This window comes from Ambystoma mexicanum, chromosome 2p (genome assembly GCF_040938575.1).
Source record: "Ambystoma mexicanum isolate Mex_15411 chromosome 2p, UKY_AmexF1_1, whole genome shotgun sequence".
In the NCBI taxonomy this organism is placed as follows: domain Eukaryota; kingdom Metazoa; phylum Chordata; class Amphibia; order Caudata; family Ambystomatidae; genus Ambystoma; species Ambystoma mexicanum.
Window position 1 is genome coordinate 235,985,935 of NC_090923.1, and position 10,513 is coordinate 235,996,447.

At 44.4% G+C, this 10,513-nt stretch overlaps 1 long non-coding RNA gene across 1 annotated transcript in view; it reads left to right on the forward strand.

Moving 5' to 3' along the window:
- LOC138565865 (uncharacterized) overlaps positions 1-8,243 on the forward strand; it is a 60,480-nt gene extending 52,237 nt beyond the window's left edge. Inside the window, exon 2 of the long non-coding RNA XR_011301668.1 lies at positions 8,069-8,243. This is a non-coding gene — a long non-coding RNA (uncharacterized lncRNA). The remainder of the gene's footprint in view (positions 1-8,068) is intronic.
- The last annotated feature ends 2,270 nt before the right edge of the window (positions 8,244-10,513 follow it).

The following is a 10,513-nucleotide window of genomic DNA, read 5'->3' on the forward strand; positions in this document are numbered from 1 at the left end:
GTGGTCAACATGGCCACACCAACTGGATGCTCCAAGTTGCTCACCCGGCTCTCCACCAAACTCCCCACACTAGTAATCTCTATTCTACGCTGAAACACACTATACACATACTAACGAAAACACTTGCACACTGCAATTGACTCATTCATTCTCCCAACAACAGAACCTGAAACCTCTGCAATCAATGTACATATCATAGTCCTGCTAAATGCATCCAATCACCACAGACCTGCGAGTCCATCCTCTGGACACAAAGGTCTCTTGATTCTTGATACAGAGCACCTGTAAACAGGCCTGCACGAGCATCAACATAACAGCAAAACTATCTTGCATTTGTCCTCTACGCACTAACCTAACCCACCCCCACTCAGATCCTTCAGAGTTCCTGCAGATGGCAGCGGTGCAGGGTATACATCCCAGTAACATGAAACAACAAACACTATTTCCATAGACTTCACTGTTACAGTGTGGCCTATTTCCCATGGGTCCTCCTTTGTATTGTCTTTTATATTATTATGATAATTTGATGATAAAATTATATTTTTATTCGTACAGCAATAGCTTTTTACTGTGCTTTCTTCTTTAGCTTGTAAACTGGCTGCTCCTCTCGGGCCCCGTTTCCTGAGTTACCAAAGTGAAGACAGTATACCATTTAGGTCTGTGGAGCCCTCATCAAGAACCCTCTCAACAAAAAGGGGCAATTTCTTGCACATTGCCCCCGTAAATCATGTCCATAATGCAGATACCCTCAAAATATGTCATCACTTTAAAAATACAATATGACAATGGTGCCCTCAATATATTTGTATTTGTTTTATTTGTAACGCGCACCTTCAGGCCCGGAGGCATCAGGGCGCAACTTTAGACATGGTTACATAAGCATACATATATACAAAACTTTTAAACAGTGCAAAGTATTCAGGGCATACATACAGCAATATACATATTTACAGAGTATAGATTAGGGCAGGTGTTATCCTGGGGCAGGCTCTCAGGAACATAGGAGGTCCAGAATCAAGACTCGTTGAAAAGCCAGGATTTAGTTTTGGATTTGAAGGCACTAAAGCATTCTTCAGATCTGATGGTGAGAGGGTGGGCATTCCAAAGCTTGGAAGCTAGGACGGGGAAGCTAGATCCACCCGCTTTTTATAGTTTGAACATAGGGATGGTTAGACAGTGGGTCTGGCCGGTTCTTTGCGGGCAGGTAGGCGCATGGCGGGATATCCGGCTGCAGAGATACGGGGGGCTTGGTTGGCTAGGTATTTGTGGGTAAGGCCTAAGACTTTCAGTGAGATCCTCTGTTTGACCGGTAGCCAGCGTAAATTGGATCTAGATTCCGAGATGTGGTGGTTACGCGGGATGTTTAAGGCCGCTCTGATGGCGTTATTCTGGGTGATTTGCAGTTTGTTCAAATTCTCTTGGCTAGTTCCTAGGTAGAGAGCACTCCCGTAGTCAATTTTGGCCATGATGAGAGTTCTGGCCAGTGTAACCGTGTTAGGGGTGTCAAGGAATGGACTGCAAGCTGCAATGAGTTTGCAGGTGTAAACTGAGGAAGATCTGTCTGCATTTGTTTGTCGGGATAGTGATAAGGTGGTGTCAAGGTAGACGCCTAGAGTTTTGTTGTCTTTCGAAACTTGGATGGTGTTGCCATCGATGATAAACAATTGGTAGGATGGCTCAAGTTTACTAAGACGTTCCGTAGTGCCCAAGATGAGGAGCTCAGTCTTGTCATCGTTGAGGCATAACTGGTGTTGTGCCATCCAAGCTTGAATGACCAGGTAAACATCGTTCTGGGCCTTAGTGTCAGCCAAGTAGTCTCCAGTGATGGGAATGAGTATCTAGGTGTCGTCAGCGTCGTCAGCGTAATTCGTATAGGAGACACCCAGATAGTCGAGTACATCAAAGAGCGGTTTTGTAAAAACATTATAGAGTGTTGGCGACACACAAGAGCCCTGGAGGACTCCGCAGTGAATAGGGGAAGGATCTGCAGCTGCGGATTGAGAAAAGACACGCATAGATCTATTACTCTAGAATGATTTGATCCAGGTCGTAGCTGATGGTGAGAAATGGGCGGCCGAGTGAAGATGCTTGCATAGGATTTGGTGATTGACCAAATCGAAAGCCGCAGAGAGGTCAAGTAGAAGTAACAAGGCAAGTTTGCCGTTGTCCTTTAGAACGTCAATTCGAGTTTTTAAGTCTAGTAGAGCTGTCTCTGTTCCGTGTCTGGGGAGGAAACAAGATTGTCTAAGACCTAGAAGATTACTGGCTTCCAGGAACTCTTGGATTTGCAGGCATGCTGCACGGTCTAGAATTTTTAACAGGAACGGGACAGTAGTAATGGGTCGGTAGTTCGTAGGTATGCTAGGGTCGAGGGAGGGTTTTTTGAGCAGGGGGATCACCCATGCATTCTTAAGGTTGTCAGGGACAGTTCCAGTTTAAAGGAGGCGTTGATAAAGGATGTGATAAATGGGGCCAGATCGTGGGCGGATTCCTTAATAATTGGGGCAGGGCAGGGATCGGCCTGGCAGTTGGACGGTTTGATCCTCACGATAATGTTTTCTACCTTTGCAGTGGTGAGCGGTGAGAAGGCAAATCATTTGCAGTTCGGCAGGTCATGGGATAGGGCCCCTGCTGGGGTAGGAGGGTGATTGTCCAGTTTCAGGCTGTCTTGTTTGGCTGTGATTTTAGATTGAAGCATGGTGATTTTATTCAGTAGTGCTGACTGAATGTTAGCACACCATTTGCTGTCTTTAATGCAGGTGTCTGGGGGGGGGGGGGGGCAACAGGGGTTTCAAGCTCTTTTAAGATCTTAAATGGTTCCTTAGAGTTGGAGCCAGCATGCAAGATGCGATTATTAAGGGATTCTTTTTTCGCCTCTATAATGGCTGCTTTGTAGGTGAGCAATGCCAGGGCGAAGCCATCTTTCTGCGCGTCCTAAGGGTGGCTTTTCCACCGGTTTTCGGCACAGCGTTTGGTTTTGCAGAGTACTCTTAGCTGTGGGGTGAACCAGGAGTTCAAGTGTACTCGAGGTTTGGCCTTCCTCAATTTGATGGGGGCAATAGAGTTTATAGCTGTCAGCATGCTGCAGTTATAGATGTCCGCTAAGGTGGTAGGGTCATTACAGGAGTCAGTGGCCGTATTGAGCGTAGGGAGTCGCAGAGGGAGAAGTTTCTCCTTGGTTATGTCCTTTTTGTTTCTGGTCGGGAGAGCAGGCGCAATCACGGTCGGGATACGCGGGGCGGCTTCAATATTAAATGAGATGATGTGGTGGTTTGACCAAAGGCAAGGGGTAATGACCAGGACATTGATATTACAATTAGAGCTAGCTAGCCAGTCGAGGGTCCTGCCTTTAGAATGCGTGGGCCCTTGGATGTGCAAGGTGAAGACAGAGTTGGTAAGGGCGTTTTCCAGATCAATCAAGTGCAATAGGATCTTTGGGGTCGCCAAGTCCCAGGTTGAGGTCTCCAAGGATGATGATTTGTGAGTTAGTTTTAGCATTGTCGAGGAGGAGGGTGGATATTTCGCCGACAACGGAGGGTGCAGGGCCTGGAGGCCTGTAGATTAGGTCGAGGGTGGCTGTTTGGTTGGGTGTTAGTGCAAGTTTGACTGATAATAGTTCAGCGGACTCAAGTTTGGTATTGGTCATTACTCTTAAATCCAGAGTGATTTTGTGGATGATGGCTAGGCCACCACCTCTAGAGTGGGAGGCAGAGGTGCGGCCACATCTCATTATGCTGAAGCCGGGTGGTATGGCAAGGGACAAGGAAGGTCCGGGTGCGGCATGTAGCCAGGTTTCAGATATGGCAATGAAGTCAAGATCTGACAATGTTATAAGGTATGCTATGTCTAGAGCGTGCGCAGGGAGGGATCTGGCTTCATAAGGGCGCCCTTGATAATAGGCAATTTCGCCTCTGTAGTGGGGTGTTTGCTATTGTTAGGTGTAATGGGTGTGCATGGAAGTGTGTGTCGTGTTTGCTTAGGGAGGTTACTACGGGAGGGGCGTATGCGGAATCTGGTGCCTAATCTTTTGTTTCTAAGAGATAGGGAACACGGTTGATTCTGAGTAGGTTTGCTAACAAAGCGTTCCAGCCAGAGGGCTGGGTCATTGAGGTAGGGGTTAATGTCGGTTTTGAGGTGTTGGAGGCCTGAGGTGGGCGTCATAGGGTCCATTGTGGGGGTCGCCATGCGCAGGGCGTGTGGGACAAGGCTGGGGAGAGACATGGAGTCTGATGGCTGAGGGTGTGTCGGCCGTGTCAGATCTGTGCGTGGCTGAGTGAAGATTGTTGCTTCAGACGGCAGAATGTGGTACAGTATAAGAAGGAGGAGTGCTCTAAGGAACATGGTGGATGGACACCTAAGGGATATGCTTTGTGGCTGTGGGCAGGTTCGATTTTAGCTAGGGCAGTGCAAAATCAACAATAGGCAGGTTCGATTTTAGCTAAGGCAATGCAAAATCAACAATAGGCAGGTTCGGTTTTAGCTAGGGCAGTGCAAAATCAGCAATAGGCAGGTTCAATTTCAGCTAGGGCAGTGCAAAATCAACAATAGACAGGTTCGATTTTAGCTAGGGCAGTGCAAAATCAACAATAGGCGTACAAATTCCTAGATTAGGCTAAATGTCAGCAAACATAAGGTGTCCTGAGTGTACAGAGTGTGCAAATGGCTAGCATTGACTAAATACATTGATCATATAGTGATATAGTGTCCCTTTAAATGACATTAACGATGCTGGTGCCTATGATCATTGCTACTCTAAAACACGTACATGATACTGGAGCCCCCATATGTCACAATTGCCACTTTAAAATATTATTCATGATGCTGATTTACCCCAACATATGTCATTGTCACATTAAATTCGGTTAATTACAATGATGCCCCCAATATAAGTCATTATTGCACCTTTAAATCACGTTGATGACGCTGATTCCCTAGTATATGTCAGCATTGCCACTTTTAATCACATTCTTTGTGGTAGTGTCCCAAAAACATGTCAGTGTTGCCACTTTAAATCACATTCATGATGCTGCTGCTTCCAATATTTGCTAGCATCATCTTTGTAAACACCACCATCATGCAGGTGGCCCAATACATGTCAACATTGCTACTTTACACAATCCTAACGCCTGCATGCACACAAACACACATGTAAACACATGCTCACATGCGTGTGCATATGAACACACACACTCGCGCAGCCATGCACACACAAAAGCAAAACATGTTTTTTTACTGAAAATTGGTTCGGACCTCTTCTGATTTGGCCGTATAGAGAGGAAGCAGCACAAGAGTGCCCCCTCGCCCTGTAGAAACCAAGACTGGATGTCAAATTGGCCATGGCTGGCTTGGAGAAATGTATACCTTGCCAGACATGTCCCATTGCATATGTGCAATTTCTCAGGATTCCTGTAGGGAGACGGAGCATGCCGGTGCACGGCTTTCTCGCTGCTTTGTCCAGCTCCTCTATAACAGACTGATGGGTAGCAGATCTCCGTCCATCCACCCATTAGAGACAAGTGGTCCCCGCTCAGGGGCAGAACTTCCCCCATGAGGCAGTAGAGCTGATTCACAAGTTCTGGCCGCTCAGAACTGTTGCGTCATATGATTCTGCATAGAAGACATGGGCATGTCTTTGTGAGCAGTGGAATACGAATACCTTCCAAGCAGTAGTGATACAGTTGGTAAAAATGTCATTGGTGCTAGCTCCTTCCTTGCCATGCCATACTGTGAACATGTGCAGATCTGCTATCTCCTCATTTCATCACTTAGTGAATGTTGTGCCTCTCTGGAAAAGTGGTATGTAGGCTCCTTAGGAGTCTTCGAATATGCACTCCTGATAAGGTTTCTGTCTGCATTCGGGATTTGGTTGGTTCTCGTCAGTTGTTGATCTATTATTCGGAGAGGTACATTAGAGTCTTGCCGGAATGTCCCCATCATTCTGAGGGTGAATTTCCTGTACGTAGAATGTCAGAGTGGCATGGATAGGCTGTGACGGGTGTACTGGATATTTAACCAACATTGTAAGGGACGAGCGGCCCAAGCTGCTGAGTCTACCACTGTTTTGGCTATTTTCTATTTGTTGTTAATTATTAGTGTTTGTGCATACTATAACAAATGTTCAAGTTCTACAGAAAAACCAACCAAACATTGGCCAACATGCAAAATTAACATTGCCTTGATGTTTGCAGAAGAACTGATCATTGATTTAAATGATTCTCTTTCTAAGATGAAAGGACATTTTTTGGAGATAACTTGGTGTGTATTCTAAGGTAAGGTATGGTCAGGTAAGTGGTCTTATAGAACACACTTCTGACTATAATGTTTTCATTGCTGTATTTCTAGACAAAAGAAGGTATTAAAAAGGAAATTATTTGTTTGAACTTACATTGTACACTGGCTTTAGTTCAAAATGTGCCAAATTTCTGTTGCAATGATTACATCAAGTATACATTATAGTTACAATAAGAATGCTATACTTGTCTTAATGCAAATGTTAATGATCAAAACCTACAATAACCATGTACATTATTTTTGGATAGGTTACCTTTCCCGTATGGATGGTTTGGTACACTCCTATTGCACTCTTTTGAAATACACCTATGAAAAAGGGGGAGGGGACAAATAGCACTAACAAGGGTTATTGGCTTCTTTGTATAAAATCGAATAGCATTTTGGAAACATACAAATTACCACTGATCTTTATGTTTGAGAACTATATCCGTAATAAAAGAGTTGTTTTCTTGAATCATTAAGTGAATATTGACCACAGAGCTTGGCGATCATTTTATTTTTCATAACACTGAACCTAAACTCAAAGTATTTGCAACCATATCCTATATGTACTCATTCGGGCAGCTTCGGGACTGAGAGTGAGGATAAAATGGCTGTGACATTTGCCACTCCATCGTTTCTGCCTAGCAGAATATTAGAATGTATGTTGTGTGAAGCTTGAGTTATTGAAAGGAATGTTTACGTGTATATTCATTGTATATGTATTGTCAGATGTTTTATGTGTTAACGTTTATAAACTAGAAACACAATAAAAAAATGTAGAAGAAGAGGGGCTGAGAGAGGAAGCCTAGTGTCTGTGCAAATAAGCAAATAAGCAGTGCCCAATGCACAAGCACCACAGACAATTATATATGCAGGATTTGTGTTGTTTTATAGTGCTGCATGTCATATCTTTCTTACTTCGATGCACTGTAATAACAGGTGTTATTACCATATTTTATGGTCCAGGATACGCTTGGAAGGATGAAAGGCTAATTCAGCATTGCCATAGGATTTGAACTTGGGAAGTACAGGCTGTTTTCATGTCAGGAAACAGTGCTTTGCTCTTGAGAGACCCGCCCGGAAAGCAAGAGGCCCATCTCTCACCAATCCTGACCTTTTAGCCAAGAACACCTTTAACATTTTCAAATGTGTTCATGGTCTCGGCTCAGTTTATCTGTCATCTAAGATCAAACTTCATTGTCCTACTCTCTTTTTGCGATCTATGTGACATGGTCTGTTGGTGGTCCCTCCATCCAGGACCACTACATGGGGTGACAGACGTTTCCCCTCTACGTGCCTCTAGCCTGGAACTCCCTTCTGTTAAAACTATGGCAAATTGAATCCCTAACGATCTTTAGGAAGCCGATGAAAACATATGTGTTTGAGTAAATCTCCCTATTAAATTAAAGCAAGTAATTCATGTTTGTCTTTCTCTGATTGTGTTTTCACCTGCGCCTAGATGCGGTTTACTGCCAGGTTCCCGAGAGATATGTGCATTACAAATATAAAAATCCAATCAAATAAATGTTAAAACCTGCAGACCCATTCCTGAAATGAACAATACAAAACTGCAAATTCCAAAGTACTGTTTAATAAAAAAGAATGATTGGCTGCAGGTGACACTGGTGCCATGGGGGCCATATGGCATTTGGCCCTGTTAGAAGCCGCAGTTTAGTCAAAGGCCCCCAGTCAGGTTCCTATACTCTGGACATACTTGCTGAGCACAATATATATTGTCCTAGTTGCAGCGATACAGTGTTAGTCTTTATTCCCATGTGTCTGTGTTCCGTTGAAGGTTATCTGCTTGCCCCATGGAGAAGAACGCGGGGATGGCAGCTAATTCAAAAAGACAAGCTCTGGAGCCTCTCCAGAGAAGATGAGAATGTCTGCAGCTCAGCTGATGGAGCAAGAGAATTGTGCAGATAAAAGCGTTCCATTATCTGGGAGCCATTAAACACACACAGTTCAGATACATTAAAAGTTTTTCTTTCCACAGCGAATACTTGCTTTCCCAACTAGTTGTGTAAGAAAGAAAAATGTTAAGGGAAATGTATTTGCTAGTAAACCTATTCCCTAACTACAAACAAATCACAACTCTTCGAGTGGCCCGCTTGAGCACATCTCGAGTCCATCACACAGCCACTTCCTACAGCTAGTAATTCCTTCTTATCTTTCTGAATCTGCCACAGTGTTGAACCATCAAAGTTAATTTTATGTGCACTCCTGTTCCCCACCCCTACATGCCTTGCTCTTCCCTTTTTTGCCATCGGCTGTGCTTTGGTGAAGCCTTGGTGCTCTTGACTACTGCACAGTGTTTTAACATGCCACGAAGCAGCGTGTCTCGAATACATAAGTCACTTTAAAAGAACATGGAGACGTGTACTTCTTGGAGCAGGAGCCTCAACTCAAAGTTAGTTCTGAGGAGAAGCGAGGACGGAGTCATTAAGTTGCCCATGTGGAGGGGATGGAATGGATCTCATAGGGTTCTTTTTCATGCTGCAGTGAAGGATGGGGTGACAGAAGGTGGTAATGTACATCAATGATTGCACTGGATCCCAGATATGAGTGACTCCAGGACTATACCGTGAAGGCGACGCCCCCATTTCACCCCCCTAGAAGCACACCTTATCAATGGATCTCCTGTACAGGGTCAATCAAATCAGTTGCTTGAGTGGAAGTGTGAATACATTCTGAGATGAAGGCCTTTTTATCTTCAAAAAATGTATTTATCGGATAAAAGAAAAACATTCACGATAGCGTGCAGTTACTGTGGGGTATCAGAAAAATGTTTCTTATATTTTGCATCAAGTTCTTAAACATTTCTGCCCTGCTCTTCAAGTATACTTCAGTACCGACCGACATCACCCAGGCCATCCTACATTCAACTTAAGCTTCAGTCCCAATCTCTTTTGCTTCATATCTAGACAAATTAAACAGTATTGCTGAAGTAGCACCATAAATATATAACATACCCTGTAAAGCATTCAAATTAATTCCATACTCATTAGAATAAAACCATCTTTTCTACATCAAATTCTCTGGTCCTCTGAACAGGACTGACATGCACCGATGCTATCGCAAAATATTCTTCCTCTTCCCCCGCTTCATGACTCAGTTTTTCTGTGTCATTTGTCCCCACTTTCCCATCCTCTTATATTAGCTCAGCTCCTTTTCCTTCCGCAGGCAGAGGCCTGGAACCCCCTGGTGGGTGCAAAATATTCCAACTCTTTACAAAACACCATCAACGATACCATCAACTCCTACAAGGCAGTGGATAACATTATCTCCAGCCATTATTTCATTAGTAAGAGGGCAGGCCAAGGGACGGTGCAATGGTTTATACCAATTCAGATGAAATACAATTTTAGCAGCAATCTAACATGACCTTGCAATAAGCCGAGATGTGTTATTTGTCGGTCAGTATACTGCTCCTGGGGACACGGCCAACTGAGGCTCTAGGAAGCTGCCTATGATTGCCTTATTGTAGAAACCGCTCTAGCCAGACTTCTTCCAGTTCCTCATCAATGTTTAATGAAGACATGGAATTTGTACATGGAGAATGCACTTAGAAGTTCTCACTGAATCTGTCTGTTCCACTATACTATTGGTGAGCTTCAGTGGCCAGCCAAGAGACACTGGTGGACATTGGGGTGGGGGTGGAATTACATGACGTGGCAAGCTGTTGTTGTTTCTAAAGCAATTAGGATTAAAGAATATTAGAGCGATTAAACGGAGAGAGTAGTATGACTGAGTGAAATGAGAATGGCCATAGCTTTCTAAGCAGTGCAGTTTGAATGACTGTGCTGCATGGTCTGCAACGTGAAGGCATATTTTTAACTCCCCTCTATGGAGGTCCTTGTTGTAGTCTTACTTAATGTCACTTACCTGGTACTCTGGAACAGACAATAAATCTACCATAAAGAAGACTGTGTCAAGCATGTTCTTACCCAATGGACCTACTATATTTTGGTGACAAGGTTGTCTTGAAGTAACCATGGGGTGCAAGGAACAAGTTCTGTGGCAGAGAGAGCAGCAGGGGTACAGACACTGCCATCCAGGAGCCCCATTCACACCAAGGAAGTGCCAGCAGAGGAGGCAGGTTGTGCCGAGGTCCCTGGCGGCTGGTAAGGCAGGTGACGCTAGCGCCAATGAGCAGGAGCTAGCGGAAAGTTAAGGTCCAGGCAGGACAGTTGAGGACGTATTCTTGAGGCTTGTGGGCCAGGCGGTGCAAGTCTGTCCT